This window comes from Labeo rohita, chromosome 3 (assembly GCF_022985175.1).
Source record: "Labeo rohita strain BAU-BD-2019 chromosome 3, IGBB_LRoh.1.0, whole genome shotgun sequence".
NCBI lineage: Eukaryota > Metazoa > Chordata > Actinopteri > Cypriniformes > Cyprinidae > Labeo > Labeo rohita.
Window position 1 is genome coordinate 29,692,051 of NC_066871.1, and position 20,788 is coordinate 29,712,838.

General features: G+C 36.6%; 1 protein-coding gene across 1 annotated transcript in view; it reads right to left on the reverse strand.

Annotated features, from left to right (window-relative positions):
- LOC127162690 (protein shisa-9) overlaps positions 1–20,788 on the reverse strand; it is a 91,020-nt gene that overhangs the window by 19,489 nt on the left and 50,743 nt on the right. The window lies entirely within an intron of this gene.

A 20,788-nucleotide genomic window follows, 5' to 3' on the forward strand; every position in this document is an offset into this window, starting at 1 on the left:
TGAAGTTCTCAGTTATGTTTTATGCAAGTGCACTGCGAAAATCTTTTTTGACTTGCTTCCCGGTTAAAGTATCTGCAAAAGTCTTTAAAACAAGAATAATTTACTTGAAAAGTGGCAATGTGTAAGATATTAAGACAAGTTATTAATTTAAAAAATGATTAAAGTTTGCTGAAAAACATGTTTGTACACAATCTACTACAGGCCTTGTGTTGTCTGATTGATGGTTTATATTTTTTTAGCCAGTGAAAGTCCTTTAGTATTATTCTAAAAACCACATCATGTGTCTTTTTGCTGTGAAATCTTTAATGATTAAAAAGTAAACATAAAAATAACGTTTATGTTGTTGAAGATGAACACTTATTGGACTGAAGCAACTAAGGCTTAATAAGGCCCACACATCAGAAATCATTTTTAAGTGAGTATCAAATATGATGCACCAGGCTTGAGGAATGTTTTATTTTTTGTTCATCTATCAAACATCATTTTATTGCATTGCGTTATATGTTTTGTCCTCAAATCATAAAACTTGATGATAAAACTTAGCATTTAAAGGGATAGTTCACCCAAAAATTTCAAACCTGTAAGACCTTTTCAAGCCTGTAAGATATTTTTTATGAAATCCGAGAGCTTTCTGACCCTACATAGATAGTAACATAACTGACATGTTCAAGACACAGAAAGGTAGTAAGGACATTGTTAAAATAGTCCATTTGACATCAGTGGTTCAACCGTAATGTTATGAATCTACAAGAATACTTTTTGTGCACAAAGAAAACAAACATAATGACTTTATTCAACAATTTCTGTTGAATTTTTCCTCCTACTTGAAGAGCTCCATTTTCTCCTATATCATAATATATTTGATAGCCATTAAATTTGATACTCATATGCAAAAACTACACATATGCAAATCTTTTTACATTTTATATTTTGTCTAAAGAGTCAATTAATTGTTCCATTCAAATACTTCGATTTTTCTGACTATTATTTCATAAATCAGGCTTTATAGGGTTAGTGCATGTGTATTTTGTCTTTATGCACTGGCAGATTTATTACTGTTTCATGTATAAACAAGTTCAAAAATAAGAAAAATAAAATCTACCTACATACACATGTAGGTAGATACATCTTTGAAATATCACTTCTCAAAAAATATTTTTTGTTTAAAGGTTTTCTAGATATTTTAAGATGGAAAACTACCTTAATATCACTTTTGTGAAATAAAACAGACATAATACAAGTGTAGAGCTGTTAAATTTATGTGGAAAGCAAAGCCTCAGATTAGCTGGTCTTTGAAGAATTCACAGAATAGACAGTGAACGCCCACCAACTTTTCAGCAGTTTTGGTTCCGGGTGCCCCAAAACAAGTTTCAAATAAATCCAACCATCTCCAACATGAATCACAAGCAGAAAAGTGTTTGAAAATCAAAAATACAAAGTTATGATGCTATGTTCTTAACATTAAGTGTGGGAATACTGATCTGAATAATAATATAAAGCACTGCATATTATGCAATCAAATCAGAAATGGCAATACAATATATATATATATATATATATATATATATATATATAAGTGCTGACCATAAGTATAAGACAAACATTAAAAATGTAATATTTAAATATTTTAAGCATTTTTCACAATACACATTGTTCAAAAGGATCTTTACAGACATTAGAAAAAATAATTTGCAATGTTTCATGAGAGCGAACAGAAAATTCCGCGATTTATGCTTCCATAGTAAAACTGATTTCTTTGATTTGTGGATTTTTCTTCAGACTGTGGGTCGATCTTTGAGACGTTCTTTAAGTCATTGTTGAGATATCATTTGAAACTGTAATAGTCACTAACATATGTTTCTTAGAAGAGAACTTAGAAGATTAATTTGCTTCTAAAATAAAAAAGTCCTCTAAATGTACTCACCCCCATGTCACCCAACATATTCATGTCTTTCTTCAGTCAAAAAGAAATGAACGCTTTTAACATTCCAGGATTTTTCTCCATATAGTCCACTTTAATGGGGATCAGTGGGTTAAATAGGGCCCTATGATTTCCATGATGCAGAAAACGCAGACGGAATTGTGGAATCCAGTCATGAAAACGGAATTTACTGAATAATGTGGAATGTTGCGGATTCGTCAAAGTTTGAATTAATTAATCAAAAGCAGGTCATTAAAATTAAATCAAACCGCAATGTGGACTAGTATCTGTAAATATTACCCCACAAAAATACCATTTAAATGTGAATTCTGCATGTTCTGCGTGCGTTTAATGAATGGAGCAGACGGTTTTGTTTACTACACACACTGAAGGGCATGTGACGCTCACAGTGATTTCACTGTCTGTCGCCTTACTAAATGAAGACATAAACACATGAACAATATCTGCCGAGAGTCACTTAATGAGCATTTGACCTTTACATTTTAGGAAAACTAGTTATATCATACGCAGAAATGTAAAGGTAGACACGCAACCCATCAAAATAAAAGTCCGGTTTAACTTGAAGACATTGTGCCCAGGGTTGCCAGGTTTTCACAACAAAACCCACCCAATTGCTACTCAAAACTATCCCAAAAGTAGCCCAATTGCATTTTGAGGGGGGTCCCCCATTAAAAATCACTTTCCAGGGGGTAAAATACATGTTTTTTTGGCGGGGTTCCCCTGGTAAAATTAGCATTCCACAGGCTAAATATTATGTTATTGAGGACTTGGCAACACTGATATATGTTACTACTATTACTACTGCTACTAAAATGAAACAAACATTATTTTTTAGGGTATAATCACACAACATTTCTTCCTGTTTTAATTTTAATAGTAAATTCCCCATTGTTTGCCAAAAAAAAAGTTTGCTTAATTTTCAATAATTAAAAGATAAATGAAATTAATGTTTTATGCCTTCATTTGATAACCAGAACATTTTAAGTACACAACACAGAATTTCTGAGGGTAAAAAAAGAACCTTTCATAAGACTCATTTCATTAAGAATAAATTTGAATAAATTAAGTATGCATTCAAATAATTAGAAATGCTAAAACACAGAATTTGATAACAATAAAACACATGGTGAGGAAAAGATAAAACATTTCATAGGGCCCCAAACATGTAATTTTTGTTAAACCTTTATTAAATTGATGTGAAATTGTATAAGTTTCATGATTTTTATTAATTGGACATGCTCTTTGATTAATAAAATTTAATTTAACCATTAAAAATGAGTTGAGAAAAATTAAAACAGGAAAAAACGGAATCCAGAAAAATTAAAACGGAAAAAAACGGAATTTGGAATAAAATAAAATGGAATTGGGGAAAAAATAAAACGGCTTTCATAGGGCCTTAGTTAAAGGTCCAAATCTGTGAACATTTGTGGTTAAAAAGTATATACATTTTTATATTTTTTTAGAAAATGACAGATCGTTCAGATCATGACAGATCATGTCTTTTCAACACATAAAAATCTTGGATAACATGGGGGTGAGTAAATTATTCTGGAAGTGTACAAATCCTTTAAGGTCACTGCTGTCTAGTGAAAACAATTGAGATAAAGTGATCACATTTTTTCTTTCCTACGGGTATGTTTGTGCACGTGTCCAATTAATGTCCATTTCCGAGACGGATGCATGATAGACTGCTGTATATGTTATAGTCCGCTGTCTATACGATGTGCGGAGGTCACTAAAGGTTATTTAGGACATCCTGTGTCCTCCCCTTTGGGCTGGGGTGTGTGGTCACTGACCTGATTCTGTCAGATCACTTTGTGCTTGTGTGTGTATATGCACTTAACATATATATGTGTCAGTGCATATGTGTGCTTTTAAGATGACAGGACGGATCGTTATGCCACATACATGCAATCCAGATACAATTAAATCCTCAGGTTATATCACAGCAATTGGATGCAGATCATGGATTATATCAGTTGCATGTGCACGACACGCATATTGTGTTTATTGACACTGTCTGACACATTTTAAAAAGGTTAATCATGCACACACAATCACAAATAGCATTATAAAAAGAACATTTCCACTTTGCTTGTCCTCCGATCCAGATGTGCTTGCGTTCACAGCATTGTATTGACCAATAAGCATCCAGTACTGGAGCTGAGAGTATTCAAATATGTAAAATATTTTGTATATTTTATATGTGCCATGTTTTATGTAACTTAAAGAATGATTTCTTCATGTTTCTAAGCACAGTATGTCTTTATAGTAAAGCCTGGCTGATTTAGATCCATGTCCGCCTGTCAATCCCCACACCAACTCAATCTCATTCACAACAGGAGATCCGTCTGTTCCTCCACTTTAATTTTCTTTCAGCTCTCTTTCTATATATCTATCTGTATGTTTTATTCTTTCTTTCACTCGCAAGCAAAAGTTTCAAACTAAAATCTGAAATTGCTAAGCCTTTTTGTCATTGGCTATGACAGGAGGAAATGTTCTTGCATCATTCTTCTCCGGACAGACTGTTTTTAAGGACATATAGAATAAGAGATCTCTAGCACTCCACACCGATCTAGTGTTTTCCTCTAGAGGCTTGTTCTAGAATAGAAGTGTCAGACTCCCAATAATTAAAGGTGTGACATCTTTTCTCAGTTTCTTCCAATTCTTTTTATTTTCTCTGTTTGTTATGTTGTGAAAGAGAATGGGTAAAATAGACTCTGGTAATGTTTAGAAAAACGGATAAGGTGTCAGTCAAACAGAGAGATTCTTTAATTAAAAGCACAGATTTTCCGCTCTTCCATTCAGTGGCTTATTAACAAATGTCAGTTTGTAATTGAGATTGGTCAGAGGGTCTTGCGTGTGTGAAGTGATGCTCCAGTGCAAAGGGTGTCAGTCCTGCTCTTGGATATTCACCATAGTGCTGTATTGGCTCATCATGGTAACTGAAGTCGGCGCTATATGCTTGCTAGGAACAGTTTTTCTTTGTGGAAGATTTGCGTTTGGTTAGCTAACAAAATATTAAAACTCAAATCAATATTATGTGTACAATTATATCATTATTTTATCCTGGTATCGCGGACTTGCTTTCTTGTTTTATACAAACGCTGCTGCTGCCATTTTGTGATGATTGTTTTATACACTGAACAATTTCTTTAAATATGAAGTAGAAAATCCATGAAATATTTACATTATTTAAAAATCCACATATTTTAATACATATTTTGTACTACACTGTAAAAAACAATTTGTTGAGTCAACTTAAAATAATTTGTAACCTGGCTGCCTTAAAATTTTAAGTTCAGTCAACTCAAAAAAGTTATTCAATTTGAAATGTTAACTTATACTAAGTGACAACTTAGATATTTGAGTTGAATCAACTTAAAATTTTAAGGCAGCTGGGTTACTTACCCATCTGTTAAGTTTAGCAAACACAAATATCTAAGTTGTTACTTAGTACAACTTAACATTTCAAGTCGACTAAACTTATTTTAGTTGACTGAACTTAAAATTTTAAGGCAGCAGTGTAACAAATTATTTTAAGCTGACTCAACAAATCGTGTTTTTTATTTTTTACAGTGTATAGGGTGACGTCATTATTTTGATGACGTGAAATGGTTGCGCTCTGCGATCCTACCTGTTCTACCTCATGCTATTTTTGCTACCTGTTGCTGTTTTTACCGCAACACAACTTGGAATACACAAAATAAAATACTGATACAATGCCACATTGTGCAGCTTTTGGGTGTTATTTTTTAGCCAAAGGGCAACAAAAGAAGCTTGTCTTGAAGTCTTCACTGCTTTCCTAGTGATAAGAAGAGGAGAAAAAAATGGGAAGATGCTTGTGGATGAATAAAACAACCTAAAGACCTGCGTCTCTGTTCTCTCCACTTTAGCACTGATGCGTTTGAGGCTTTTAGTAGAGCACAGCTACTGAAAGAGCTTACATACGGCAGAGACAAGAAACCCTAGATGTCATCCTGACAGGGTGTAAAGATGCCAACGCTTGTCATGATGCCACAGACACTGAAGGAGTTTCTTAGCGTGGATTTCACTCAATATCCAAGAGCATTTAGACCTCCTTGTGGGAAAAATCAATGGTATGGCCATTTGGTTTAAGCCTACGCTTATATCCATCGCCACCTGTAAGCTCTTTCAGTAGCTGTGGTCATCGTATCAGTATTTTATTTTCAGAGTTGCGGTAAAAATAACACAGGAAGTGCCAGTAGCTCACCAAGTGCATCCATTTCACATCATTGAAATAACAGCACCTCCCATTGTCCAAAATATGTATAAAACAATGTTATTTTTAAAATAACGTACCTTTCATGGGTTTTCTACTACATATTTAACTAAAACACATCATTTATGCTATATTAAGCCACTCAAGTCTTAATACTTGGGGTTAGAGGTCGACCGATGTATCGGTTTTGCAGATTAATCAGCACCGATAGTGAATTTGGCGGAACTATCAGTTATCGGCAAAAATCCATGCGGATAGTTTTTTCTAAGCAATGAATTTGTTGACTAGATGTTGCATTAGTGGAGAAAGGACAACAGTATACTTTTGCCCGTTTGGTGATCAAGTAAAGTCTTGAATTGAACGCGACGCGTCCAGTGTGTGTGACACCGAATAGCTGAGAGTTCTTCTAGACGTGGTGCCGCACTTTTGTCCGTTGTGTGAATAACATATTTTTATATTTTGATTAGATAACCACAAATGTTCTAGAATAGAAGCAGTTAAATTGTGAAAGTACACAATATCCATATGTATGCAATTTCAATACTGTGGCCTTTGTGTAGATATTTAAAGATGGCCATCTTTAGCTTGATTATTGATGTGATGGTAACACTTTACAATATGAGTCCATTTGTAACATTAAGACTGATAAAAGCTGTAGAATAGAAGTATTGTTCCTCGCCAGAGTGTGTTAATTTCAGCATTTACTGAAAAATTTTAGTTGCTTTTGTTAACATTAATGAACAATGAACTGTAATGATCGATATATAATTAATATTAATATTAATTATATAACTCATTTACAAATTTATTTACAAATTCACTTACATTTTTTTTTAAATAGTAGAGCACTATTTATTTTCAGTTCAGTATCCATTTTAAAAACTATCGGTCAGTTAATTGGTATCGGCCAGTGTGGTCCAACCTAGTTATCGGTAAAATCCAATATCGGTCAACCTCTACCTGGTGTTCCCTTTGGATGTACGTCAAGTTTGAACTTGCCACTTCCTAGCAAGTGCTTTCTTCACAGAAGATTTGCGTTTGAATATTTAAAGTCAAATTAACATTTTGTGTCTAGTTATTTACTTCTGTGACAATTAGCTGTGTAATAAGTGAGAAAATGTACATCCAGCCGGTTGTTATCGCAGAATAACCCCGACAGGGTGATCAGGACCCTAACGCGAAGCAGATTTTCCCTACATTTTCCCCTACGTGCACAATAGCTGATGGAAAATGAAGTTTCATCTATCATAAAGCACATAAGAAAATGTACACTGCTCTGAAATCCATTGTTGAACTTTGACCTTTATACACTGTATTTTTTACTTTATAGTGCATGTACAATAGCCTTTCATGGTGTTTGCTGGTAGGCTATGATTATAGACTGGTCAGAAATCAGCTGAGAGGGTGAATTTTCTGCCTGAAAAGAGAACCCCTGGTCTGCCAGTGCACAATGCCTTGAAGTCCACACTGATCCAAGTTCTGGCGCTGGTGGATTGACATTACGAGCACGAGGCTCTGAGCGATTTTCTGCGGTCAGGCTGCAGTTGTAATCTAATAATCTAATCATCTAAACTCCATTACACGCAGACGTGGAGATCAGACTCTGATACAATCAGACATGACTGGGTCTCACACTAAATCTGGCCCTCACCCCCTTTGTTCTGTTCTGTTTGCTCATATTATTCTTTCATTATCCTCACTGATTCCTGTAAAATCAATTAATCAGCAACAAATAAAGAATCTAAGGTCAGAGGTCAACTCAACCCTTCTGATACTACAAACTTTTTTATGATCTTATGTGACATGTTGATGGTTAAAAATATATTGCTTGCCCCTAATTTTCTCTGTACTCCTTTTTTTTTTCCATTGCTCGTCCCTCATTGTAGATGATAGAGTGATGGGTGGGTGGCCTGTGCTTCTCTCAGACTGGGGTTACGTAACTTAATGAACTGCTAAATGGCTATCGAACTATAGCTCCCTGTAACGCCCTCTGCCCCATGGGAGTCTGAGGTTTGCGTCATAATTAATAATAACTGCATGACGGTAACTGTGCCTGGATCTGGTAACCTGGTGAGGTGCGGACTAAAATAAAATAAAATAACTTTGTGTGTTGAAGATTATTAATCTGATTATGCTGTTTAGGGATTGTTAATATGGTTAGGCTAGTTTTACTGCTTGTTCCTTGAATTTTTTTTGTTTTGTTTTGTTTTTTTGAGAGCAATAGATCAATATCAGTCAGGGCTGATTGGTATTAAAAAGTTCACGAATTGTTCTTCAATGATGAAAGCACACCTCATTCAATCCAGTTCTTTTTGCTTGCTGTCTGAGAAGTAATACATGATTCGTCTCATAAAAAGGAATGAATTACATAAGGAATCTAAAGAGCAAGCCACAGTGTGGAGTCAAAGTGAGATGTGAGAAGTCACTGTAGAATCACTATGGAGTCACTATGATGTCACAATAATGATTTTACAATAGAATCCCAATGAATTTGAAATGGATTCATTATGATGTCATAATATAGTTAAAACAGAAGCCACAATGGAGCTTGTCAGAAGCTAAAACCTTTTATATATGTGACCCTGGACCACAAAACCAGTCTTAAGTAGCACGGGTATATTTGTAGCAATAGCCAAAAATACATTGTACGGGTCAAAATGATTGATTTTTCTTTTATGCCAAAAATCATCAGGATATTAAGTAAAGAGGATGTTCCATGAAGATATTTTGTAAATTTTCTACAGTAAATATATCTTAATTTTTGATTAGTAATATGCATTGCTAAGAACTTCATTTGGAAAACTTTAAAGAAGATTTCCTAACTATTTAGATTTAAATAACTAGTCAGATTCCAGATTTTCAAATAGTTGTATCTCGGCCAAATATTGTCGTATCCTAACAAACCATACATCAATCAAAAGCTTATTTATTTAGATTTCATTTTTCAAAAATTCAAAATGTCGAAAAATTTCAATAACTGACCCATATGACTGGTTTTGTGATCCAAGGTCACATATTCTAATGATCATCCAATATTTCTTTTTATAAATTATTGTTTTTAGAATAATATTTTAAATTTGTATTAAATAATAAATTAATGTAAAAAAATGTAATAAATTAATATTTTAAAAATGATATGCAGAATCCAAAATATCAATATTTTTTATATTTTTAATTATTTATTATTTTTTATATTATTTTTTTATTATTATTTATAAAATATAATGTTCATAATGTTTTACTATTATCATCATTATTATTCTTAGCAACACTGAAGCTTGCCAGGGGCTAAAACCTGTTTTTATATTCTAGTGATCATCCAATATTGCATTTTATGATTTATTATTTGTGTTTAAGTGTCTGATAACTGATATGCAGAATTAAAAATTATTTGTACTTTAATAAATAACATTTTAATATTATACTGCATAATATTCATAATAATTTATTATTATTATTATTAGCCACAGTGGAGCTTGTCAGATTTTGTGAAGATCATTTGATATTACTTTTTAAATATAATAGTGTTATGTTGAAGTGTCAAAAGATCAAAAATGTAATTATTATAACTTTAATTTTTTTTTTTTTTTAAATAGTATAATACATAATATTCTGAATGTTTTATTTGTATCATTAATATTATTCTTATTATTAGAAAGGCTGAAGCTTGTCAGGGGCTAAAACCTTTTGTTATATTCTAGTGATCGTCTGATATTTCATTTTTTTAATTTATTATTTTTAAGTGTCTAATTACTGATATGCAGAATCAAAAATTATTTGAACTTTAATAAATAACATTTTTAATATTATAACCCATAATATTCATAATGATTTACTTTATCTCTTAGTGCAACTGTTGGGTGCTATTCTGTGCAGACACAATATTAAAAATCTGATATTAGAAAACAGAAACTTCTTTTGTGTCTGAATCCACATTGTGCATCTCTGTTTAGACAAAATAGGGAGTAATCGTGGAGACTGGCACCACAAAAGAAATCACAGCTGAGCTTGTGGAAGCTAAAACCTGTTGTGTTTTCTAAAAGTAAAGGTCTTGTATCAACCGAGAATCACACTGTAGAGACAGAGAAAATATTCTGAACCTCACAAATTAAATCATCTCTGTTTTCTGTGTGTAGAAGGAAAGATCCTGCTGTTTTGACCATCCACAGGAGGTTCAGCTTAACTTTTCAAGACAGACTTCACAAAAGTTTTTGTAGAGTGATTCCTCACTGGAACAATGTGTACGGCAGAAAAGGCATTTGATATCCATCCGTGGATCCGCTCCATTGGAGTTGGATATTTCTGTTCTCTGAGGGTATGTGCTCCCTCGGGGCAGAATTCAATCAAACACACACGCCTCGCCACAGAAAACGCACTACTTCTCATTAATAATGCATTATCCCGCTCAGGAAGAAAGAGCAATCAACATGCATATTCATTTAGCTTTTTAAATATTACTGCCCAGCCCTTAAAGGCTTTGAAGAGCATTTTACGGCAAGGATGAGAGAGAAACAGAGATAGGGGCAGGAAAAGAGAGATAAAGAAACAGTAAAATAACCTAATATGCAAAAGAAATATTGACTGCCAAGAGGGACAGAGAAAGTAAGACAAGGCCGTATTGCCTTGCTTTATCACTTTTGAAGGGGGATTGAATTTGTGCGGTTGTGTGTGTGTAAGAGCAGCTCCTTTGTCACACTTCTCCAAGTACACACTTACAATTGACTTGAATTGGCTCTGATATACTTTGACGAATAATCAGTAGTGACAGTGATGAGTTGTTAGGCTGGCTCACACACTCACACAAACACACACACACACCTTTTTCTGTCAAACAACTATACTTGGCTCTAGATCTCTGCCACAACACACATCTGACACAGTTTACTGCTGTCAACATGCATTTAGATACCTCACACACACACAAACTATCCATTTGTTGAAGGGTGTATGTAACTTTGTTGCCTCCATACAGACACAGTGCCATCAAATATCCAAAAATTAGTGATCTTACAAGGCCTTTGAAAGCATTTAAACATTACAGATTATGTCAATAATGTATGAAATCAATAGTGGAAACACCAAAGTGTTTAGAATATAGTGAGCAGCATTAAGGAAAAAAGTTGCTGTATTTGCTGTAGTAAAGTTGCTCTGTTTCTGATCTTCTTGACATTGTGTAACAGAGTTTTATATACTTCTATATTGGTAAATAGTAAAAACCGTGATTATGAAAGTAGATATTTTTATTTTTATGTATATATATATATATATATGCCTTTAATTTAAATTGATTTCTTTGCATATTTAGTGCTACTTTCTACTTTAATTTCCGTTGTTATATCATTAGTAGGTAATCATTAGGAGTTTCTTTTGTTGGCCTGGGAGAGTAAGAGGAAAATGCTCAGTAGGGCAAACTTGAACAATATGGAACAGAATCAAACAGGACGGATTGATTGAGATAAGGTTGTATGCGGATGTTTGCATTAATTAGCATATTTCTAGCTGCTATTTTCCAATCTTGAGCATTAGGCTTCCAGTGAGATGCTGTAATGCATATTTGCGTGTGTGTACCTGGTATACCCTACGTTATGTCCCCACAAGGATAGCAATGTCAGTAAATTTTGAACATGCTGGGACATTTTTTTGGTAACACTTAATTTTACAGTGTCCTTGTTACACATGTTACATGTACTTACTATTATAATAACAATCAGTTATGTATAATTACATGCAAGTAACCCTAAGCCAAACTCTAATCGTAACTGTAACCATATAGTAAGTACATGTAGTTAACTGTAATTAATACTGTTCAGTACTTTAAAATAAATTGTAAGCCTTTTTGCATTCCTGTGATGCAAAACTGAATTTTCAGTATCATTGCTCCAGTCTCCAGAAGAGAAAAATTGTTGAATAAAGTTGTTAATTTCTTTAATTAAAAAATGTACTGGTCCTGTAGTGTGTATATGTATGTATTTACATAATTTCTATTATGTTTTTTTCATGGTACATGTCTCAGAAACCATAATACTACCATGGTCTAAAAATTATTACCATGGTAATCTGGGTAGCACGTTGTTTTACAGTCCTGTTCCTCATGTATAGTATATACTACGTACTTCTTATAGTAATTACAATAACTAGGTAATAACTAGGTACTGACCCTGAACCTACCTCTAAACCTAACCCTACCCCATGTAGTTACCTTATATTACCAGTATTTTCTTCAGTATACTGTAAGTACACGTACTGTAAAATAAAGTCAACTTGATCTCATGACGAAAACATACTTGTTTGCGAGAAAACATACTTGTTTGCATGTCCACTGAGTGGTGCTAAAAAATATTTTTTTACCAGAACAGATAAACGTACATATGGTATGTTTTATGTGACGTTGTTTTTTTACGTGTCACCCAGAGGTCGTGTTAACCGAAAATTCTCCGTTATTGACAGAATTTTTTTTTATCAGTGACAGAAAAATCTGAAGGCCGTCCATCATTTTAACGGAATACACTGAGGGTGATCTATTGTAAAACTGTAGCTGTAATTTCCACCCCTGTCCAGTTGGTGATGAGTGCACTCCAATGTAGCAGGATCCAGAACAAAAATGAAACTGTCACGAATGTTTTCCTATGTGTTTGATTACGCACAGGCAAGCACACAGAAACTACAACGATCTATCACGCCACATTAAAGAGTGCCAAAACGGTATTTATTGCTTGAATTTCCTAATGAAATGGACCGAATTTGAAATTTGAGACTTTGTTTTATATCAAAAGTAACACAAAGCCTAGCCTATTGCTATTTTTTTGGAAGTAAGACGCACTATGCACTGTTTATTCGTCAACTGAAAACAGCATAGACCAAAAGATGGATTGTGATTTAAGAATTGATTTTCGTTCATTAAAATAAGAATCTATTAACATCGAGAAATTGTTTTGGGGTTTTTTTGTTTTGTTTTGTTTTGTTTACCCAGCCCTAGCGTATTTTGTTGTTTTTTAAACACTGCGCTGTAGTCCTGTAGGTTCATGATTAAAAACGAAAATGTGAACAAAAATAAAAGCTATTAAATGTTTTATTCTAATTAAAATATGAAAATTATAATGACGAGTAACAATAGATTATGACGGAATTTTTATGACCCTGTCCGTCAAAATGACGGACAATGTTAAAGTCTAGCGCAACCTCTGGTGTCACCGCAGTTCTGATTTGAAATGTCCATTAAGTGGTACTATAACTCTGTGACGTTTTAAAATAATGTACCATCTGCACTACACCTAAACCTACCCGATAGCATGAACAAAAGCGAATATGACATAAAGACACAATCAGAAGCATGTCGTTTTAGCTTGTTTTTCAATCTCTCGTGTTTTTCACAGGATTCATACCCAAGCATTCCGTGCCGGCTTAGCTATTCAAGTAAGCTTGTTACGTCTGGTGTTGTGCCTATTTTTGACCCCCTGCCAAATTATTACCCCCTCTCGTTGAAATCGCAACATGATTGCCTAATCCTAACCCTTCCCCAACACCTAACCCTAAACCTACCAATACTAGGGGGGTAGTAATCTGGCGGGGGTCAACACCGGAAAGCAAAACATACAGAGCTGTAATCATAGCTGATTACAAGTGCTCACTTTTTAACTGCCTCTAGTGTTCATTTCTGTTGGAAACTGCAGTGATATGCACTATTTTACATCTTGTGAAAAAGTTCCCACAGAAACGTTTTCGTCATGAAATCAGGTAGAATAAAGTGCAACCATAATTTGATTAAACCATGATGCAACCATGATAAAACAAAAAGTATGTACCATAGTATTCTTTGAAATACCATGAAGTACCATGTAAGTACCATAGACTATTTTTCAGTATCATTTTAATATGTATGCGTATTTGCATCACTTTGACCGTTCTCTGTAGATCCTACCTTCTCACGCACCACGACTGATTGATTATGTACAATGCCTGCATGTTATTGGTCAAACTACTTTTCGATCATTACCTCCAGCAAGTATAAAAACAGGAAAATCTAAATCTGGATATTTTAGGCAATGTAGAAATTACCATGCTACCATGTTTAAAAAAAAATTTAATACTTTAAAAACAGGGTGTTTCTAAAATGTCTAAAAACCATGGTAATACAATTAGTATGTTTTTATTAGTGTTGATGGATAGATAGATGGACACTTTATTGATCCCCAAGGGTAAATTTAGTAGCTTGTCAAACACACACACAGACGCTACATGCAAGCTCACTGCCAGAGCCAGCAAGGTTTTATTTTTCCACTTCTCAATGGGCTGGAACTAATTTAATGACACATATTCCACTACATCCACAAGCCGCATGCAGAAAACTAACATACACACACACATACGTGCAAATACACACCAAAACCTCATTATCAGCACAGGAAATTAGTGAGTCTCCTCAGACTTTATGCATATATATCATCAGATCCCATATAGGAGAAACAACAGTCAGCGGTAAGTACAACCCAGCCGTTTATACCGCTGATGGACCAATACAATTTATACATACAGTGTCTGTGTGTGTGTGTGTGTGTGTGTAAAAACAGATCAGTGTGCATGCAGTACAATGCAATTCATTCACTCAGCAGCCTGACCCAATCTCTACAAAGTGCTTGCGAAGCAATCGTGTGTGTGTGTGTGTGTGTGTGTGTGTGAACCTGCTCAGTTAAACCTGATTGATGCTCTTACACACACCAGCAGCTTTCTGACCTTCAAACCACCTCCAGTTGCCATCCCCCCCTCTCCCTGCTCTACAGATGGTACGACCCTTTTCAATCCCTATATGAACACAGTCAGACTGGGTCAGTGTACTTGCAGTGGAGGGGTGTTCACTAACGCTCATGCAACTCTCTAATTGGGCTACATAGGAGAACCAGAATGAAGGAGAAAAAGGTAATGAGCGGCAAATGTTGTGGAATATGACAGAAATTGTATGACAACGAGTAGATGAGAGGCCTTTAGAAGCACAGTTGAGTTATTCATGCAGTTACTTGTGTTTTGGGAGAAGGGCGATGAATGAAAAGGGGGAAAAGGGATGAGAAAAGACAGGACGGAGGGAGAGATGAAGGCATGTATGATGTCTAACACAGAGACCAGCTGCTCTACTGTCATACTAAATAACCCTCAGTCTTTTTTTCCACTTTTATTATGCCTCTCTCTCTCATGATGTGCTGATGCTGTCAGTGCGAAAGCATGTTTCAAAAGAAGTGTGTACAGTATGGCTGCTTGTTGTGGTTATTTAGAGATGAAGTGGTGTGTATGTTTTTAGATGTTGGGATGTAGAGTGGTTAGTAATGCAGCTATGAGAGACCGTGTGCATTAAAGGGATTGTTCAGACAAAAAATGACAATTGTGTCATTGTTTGCTTACCCTCATGTCATTTTAAACTGCGTGACTGACTTTCTTCTGTGGAACACATGAGGAGAATTTTTGAAGATGAATTTCTGTCTTTTTCCACGTAATTACGTACAATGAAAGAGAGTCTGCTGCCAAGCTTTAAAAAGGACACAAATACCCCATGAAAGTAGTCCATGTGGCTCATTAAAAAGAAAAGAGAGCGATGAGAGGAAGAAATATATTTTAATCCTTTTGCATCCTCTCACTAAACATTCCCCTGAGAAACTTGCCGTTCACTTGCAAACTTTTGTGGTGAAAATAATATTGTGGAAAAAATATATTTCAGTGTATTTGCGAGTGAACACAAAGTTTCTCTGGGAACACAATAGTTTTGTGAAGGAACACAATATTTTTGAGAGGGAATGCAATACTTTCATGAGAGAACAAAAGTTTGTGAGAGAGTGCCAATGTTTTGCAAGCGAGCAAAGTTCTTGGGGTAACACAATCGTTTTGCAAAACAATGCAAATATTTTGGTGAGAGAAGGCAATTTGGGTTTTTTTTTTGCTAGACAACTCAACATTTCTTTGGGGAACACAATAGTTCTGTTAGAGAATGCAGTAGTTTTGCAAGAGAACACAAATGTTTTGTGACCAAACATACAGTAGAGTTTCTCAGGGGAGCACAGTAATTTTTTAAGGGAACGCATCAGTTTTGTGAGACAACAGTTTTGTGAGAGAACAAGTTTTGCAAAATAAAGCAACCATTCTTCAAAAGAACGCAACAATTTTGCGAGAGGAAGTCTCAGTTACTCTCGTAACCCTCGTTCCCTCCTTTAGGTCGACTAACATCAAGCTAGACCCCATGGCATCAGTCAATGTAATGTCAGATGTGACTGGCTGAAAGGGAACAAGTTTTGCGAGAGAAACTTGCATTCACTTGCAAAACTATTGTGTTCTCTCGCAAAACTGTTCTCTTGCAAAACTGTTGTATTCTCTTGTAAAACCTTTCAGTCAGTCACGTTTAACGTTACGTCGACTGGCGTTAGGGGTCTCACTTAGGAGCCCCAATCGCCTCTGAGCATTAGGAGAAAAGGCCAATGAGAATTGGCAAGTGGAATTTGGATGCCAAGCCACTCCCTGTAAGATAGCGGCGTGCAGCCACTCATTCAGATTTTTGCTTCGGAGCTGATTGCTTCTTGAGCGCTACTTCTGACTTTGCAAAGAAGAAGAAGAAGAATCATCTTGAGCTGCAGGAGTTTCTCAGCTGTGAAACTTTTTTCGTGCATTCTGCGGAGAGATCGCTCTGCTATAGCACAGATAAGTGCTGTGGTCCTCCCCTGGGCACACCAGCTAAAAGAGCAAATTCCTACAGCATACACGGTTGTGTCAGGAATGTTCCATCGGGCCAGCCCCCATGGAAGTCCGACTCCTCACAGCGTAGCACCGTTGAGCTCCCGGATGATGGCGCCGGTTTGTCCTGCTGTGGGCCCAGTGTCTCATTCGGAGCTCCTGAGGAGGATAAGATGTCTATCGCTGCATCAGAGGAGGGGCTATCATCTTCAGAAGCCAAAGATTCTGCTGAGCAGCCCCCCCACTTCACCGTCCAAGGCCTGTAAGCTGTCGTCAACCCTGGCTGCCAAAGCTTACAGCGCTGTGGGCCGGGCCGCCTCCGCCCTGCACGCCATAACTATTCTGCGAGTGCACCAGGCCAAGTTGCACAAGGGTAGTTCTGACTCAGGATTGATGCAGTAGCTGCGTACGGGAGACCGAATTTGCTCTATGAGTGACTAAGGTCAGGGAGCGGTCCTACGGTCAGGTGATGTCCACTATGGTGGTCCAGGAGTGCCATCTCTGGCTGAACCTGGCTGAGTGGCATGAAGCCGACAAAATTCGCTATCTCAACGCCCCCGTCTCACAGGCCGGCATCTTTGGCGACACCGTCGAGGACTTTGCCCAGCAAGGAGACCATTAAGCACATCTTACCGCGGTGAGATGCTCCAAACATAAAAATCAAGTCGCCAAGGGCCAGACCCTCATCTGCGTGCTGCTGGGGGGCCTCTGCAGCCTCAACATCCAAGGAGGTAACCCTTCAAAAGGGGCATTTTAGCTGGCCACAGGAAGGGGGTGCAGCCCGCCTCTCAGGGCGCCATCCAGTCTCTTGGATGACCACCCAGAAATGACAGGAACTGTTCCCTTTGGGGGACACCGGTATCTGCATCCCCACCCGCAGGGGAGGGCCGGGGGCCTTTTCCACCACTGCCACTCCCACCTTTTCAATAAAAAAGCAATTTCCTTCACTTCTTGGTATATCACGCCGGGTTCTGAATGTGAGCGACACACTACTTCCTCACACTGAGATTCGGGGCATGATTTCCCCACCTAACACTTTGGAGTTGCAGGACGCTCTGCTTCTAGCAGCTCATCTTTCAGGACACTACACTTCCTGGGTTGAGCCACCTTTCTTCCCACAGCTGCCCCATCGTTTGTGCATCGGTAACTACCCCGTTGATTCCGCTTGTACAGAGGCTTGGGCGTGGTTAGCGCTGGCTTATCTGGATGGTTTGGTCCGGCTCGGCTACATGATTCAGTTCGCCAGGCACTGTCCTAGGTTCAGAGGCATCCTCTTTACATTTGTCCGAATGGACAAGGGTATTTGCAGTCTTCTTGGCAAAGGGCACAATAAAGGCTGCCCCTCCGGCCGAGATGAATTCGGGATTATACAGTCCTGTACCCAAGAACAGCGGTAGGTTACGACAATCCTGGACCTGTGAGTCTTGTATCGATCCCTGTTCAGGCTTCTGTTCAAGTTGTTGGCACAGAAGCCATTCTTTCCTGTGTCCGGCACCAGGATTGGTTTGCAGCTATCGACCTAAAGGACGTTTTGCAAGAGAATGCAACAGTTTTGTGAGAAAACAAATGTTTTTGTGAAAGCATGCAAAGTTTCTCAGAGGAACGCAGTACTTTTGTGAGAGAGAAAGAAGCACTGAAATATCTTTTTCTCCCCACAGCTCACGTTTATCCATCACGATGTCCCCTTCGGGGCTCTGTAATATTTCAGGGTTTCTGAAATATGGACCACTTTTACAGAATGGTGATTTTGTGTGCTTTTATTAAGATTGACAGCTCCAGCTCCCATTCATTTTAGCACAAATAATACAGTCTTCAGAACTTTTTTCTTTTTTCACAGACAAAATATAGTCATTTCATTTTGAATGACATAAGTCTTTGTAACATTATACACTAATTTGTTCCCTTTTGAAATCTAGAAAGGTTTTAAATGTTTAATCTGCTGTTGTTCTTCTTTATGCAAATGAATCTAAATCAGACGCAGCTTTTGCAAGATTTGACCCACCGTTTTCCACAGAGCAATGAAAAACAGCTGGATTTGAGGACATCTGAAAACATCTGTCACATGTACGAAGGTCAGACCAGATGAGCCTTACCCACACACATCCCGCCTACAGCTTCTCTATCTCAGCAGACATAATTTTTGGAAAGTCACTGTAGCAGATTAGATCTTACCTCAAACACACTCATCAGTTTGCATTCCATAGGAAACACATATACTGTAGAAATGGGTATCAATACGAACCTCCTTTGAATATGTAATATGTACAGTATATGTACAACATTCACAATTAAGGACTTTGCCTTAAAGGGACAGTTCACACAAAATTTAGAATTCTATCATCTATTCACCCTTATCAAGCTTCAAAAAGGACACAAAATCACCATAAAAGAAATTCTTATGACCAATGCACTAAATTTATCTTCCCAGTTATCACTAATAAATCTTCCCTTCCAACAGTCATAACCTGAATCAATCAGGCCGGTTCTGTGAATCTAAGCACATTTTTCATTCTATGAATGATTTGTTTGTAAGTCAGGCGTCACTACTTCTCAAATCAATAAACCAAAGGACCTTTATGATACTTCTCTGGTGCTTTTGTGCCTTTTTGTGAGGCCTGAAAGTCTCAGTTCCTCTTTCATTGTGAATGTATGGAAAAGCATGACAGATTTTTGTGTTCAACAGATGAAGTCGAACTCTTTGAAAGGACATGAGGGTGAGTAAATGCTAACAGAATGTAATTTTTTTTTTTTTTATTGCCTTCATTTAATTAGGACAGTGTAGTTTGACAGGAAGCAAAGTGGGAGAGAAAGAAGGGGGTGGAATGGGAAAGGTCCACGAGCCGGGATTCGAACTCGGGTCCCTCGTAGTGCAACGGCGCTATATATCGACCCACTAACTGCGAGGATGATTCCTGGAAATGTCAGATGAAAAAGAACATTTGATGTGAAAAACACAGCAAAAAAAAGTGCTCGCCATGTATGCATTCTAGGGTTAAAGACATGTATTAACAGAAACATGCATGTATACGTCATCCTGCTATGCTTGACATTTCGGTGTCTCTGCTCAGACCACATGTACTATCTGCCTTGTGACATTTAAACCTCTTTCAGATGGAAAGAGAGAGGTTGAAAGGGCAATATTTTCCACTGTTCTGAGTTTTCCACTCTTTCCACTCCATTTCCTAAAAAGCATATCTCGACCTGATCTCTAGCTCGCTTTCTCCTCTCACTCATTGTCCATGTAACTGCCATTCTCCATTGTACTTTTCACTTTCTCCTTTAATCATACTCCTTTCACACAAGCATCAATGCATGTTTGATTGACATATTCTACTACAGCTTTATGATTGGTGGTGCATTTGCAGGAAGGAAGCTTCCTGTTGCTAAATTGCCATGGCAAAATGCTAACTTCAGTCCCTCCAAAGTGCCTTGAACTAACTTTAACTGAATTGTACAGCGCACTCTTTTGTTTGCTTTGGACAAGGCATGGAAGAATTCACAATCCAGTGTTTTATTATTAATATTTATGCATTATTTTTTAAAAATTAATATTTACATTATTTTACTATAATTGACACATATTTGGACATTAAATTGTTTTTACATTTATTATAATATAAAAAAACGTGTTCTTATGAAAAACCTAAAAACCTTTTTATTTGCCAAAACTCATTTTATCAAGAGAAGGGAACTTCCATGACCAACCTTCACTATGCCTGCTGTGCAATGGCCTTTATTTAAACCATCGATTTCAAATATTGTCTTGTCTCAACACACAAACAGCTCATTCCAAATATTTCTCTTCCTTTCTGACCTTCAAGACATCTTCAAACATTTTATTTGATCTTTTTCTTGTGGAGTATCTGTCCCTCTTGAGATTCCACCTTTTCTAAGAT